The sequence below is a fragment of the Alligator sinensis genome, unplaced genomic scaffold (assembly GCF_000455745.1).
Source record: "Alligator sinensis unplaced genomic scaffold, ASM45574v1 scaffold473_1, whole genome shotgun sequence".
Taxonomy (NCBI): Eukaryota; Metazoa; Chordata; order Crocodylia; family Alligatoridae; genus Alligator; species Alligator sinensis.
The window spans coordinates 108,094-109,498 of NW_005843025.1; positions in this window are offsets into that span (position 1 = coordinate 108,094).

Genomic DNA, 1,405 nt, shown 5'->3' on the forward strand with positions numbered 1-1,405 from the left:
TAAATCTCGAGACAACTATCCAGACTGTGAGGAATCAGTGGAACGTTTCCAGGAGCTCATAAATGACGGTGAGGCCATGGTCTTATTCGCTGGAGTGATGTTAATCCCAGTGCATACGCTTCAGGGTTCCAGGCACAGTACGAGACACCGATGAGTGCCAGCATGAAATGCTCTGCGCCGGTATCATCTGGTCGTCCTGTATGCCATTCGTGGGCTTTCTGGTTAATCAGTCCTGCGACAAGTGCTGGCAGTGGAATAGGCCAGCGAGTGTTAGCTGTTATCATGTCGAGGTTGGTGACATGTCCTCTGCTCCACGAGGGTTGTCTAACAAAGAAACTTGCTTCTTCTTGATTTAGCAGGTCTGATCCGAGTTCCATGACCAAGCGTCCCAACCACACAGCTAGGGTCTCTTCGGGTTGAATCTTTGATACTTTACACAAATATTGCAACTCAGTTCTGGTGCGAGCATAATAGGTGGTAGCGACTCGATCAGTCATTGTTGCAGGAGAAATTATTCTTTCAGGAGCTGATGTTGTCATAGGTTGGACTGCTGCCGCTGGAGTCATCATTGCTGTTATCACTTCACGCAGGAGGGGCGGATGCACTCCTCTGCTTGACTTTCTCCTTCGTCGGCAGGAAGGCGTGGTCGATGAGGACGCCACTGCGTCACTAGGCGGGGTTGCCAACAACGACGCTGCATCGATGGGCGGAGTCGCTGATCGGACTCTCGCAGGTTCTTCCGGAGCTCCTCCCTTCTCTTCCGGTTCTTCCACGCGGTCTCCCTCTTGCTCGGCGCCATCTTGGACCGACATTTTATGCTCCCCTCTCTCAGCCGCTTCTTTGACCGTCTGAACAGCCATCTGCAACTGGGCTTTCAAACTTAGATTTTGGTGCATTAAATTCATTATAGTACAAAAGGTTGCACTATCCTCTCCCCCCTTGTCGTACCATAAAGCCATTCTCTTATCTGCAGCTCGTTCCTCCGCTCCCAGGATTTCGCGGAGCTCAGATGGAAGCTCGCGTCCCCTTAAACTAGCTGCCATGAAGGGAGGGAACCGGGCGATCGGCTCTGGCTCTTTATCCTCCCGAGCATATCTCAAACATCGGGCACACTCCTGGGTGGAAGTTGGGTCCGCCTCGTCCGCCGGGCTGGGTCCGACAAGGGACACAGTATCAAGGGGTCTAAACAGGACTTGTTCGTTCCTCATTATACACCCAAATGCCGCTGGGAGTAAATACACTTCTCTCTCCCTCGGGGCTCCCTCTTCGGAGACTCCCTCGTCCCCCTTTAGCGAAAGGTGTCCGCTCACAAATCTCTCACCCGTTCCGCCCATCTGATGGTAAGCGATATGCGCTTCCAACTCCTCAAAACTTTTCACTTGGCGTTGATTGTCGCGCCAAGGGC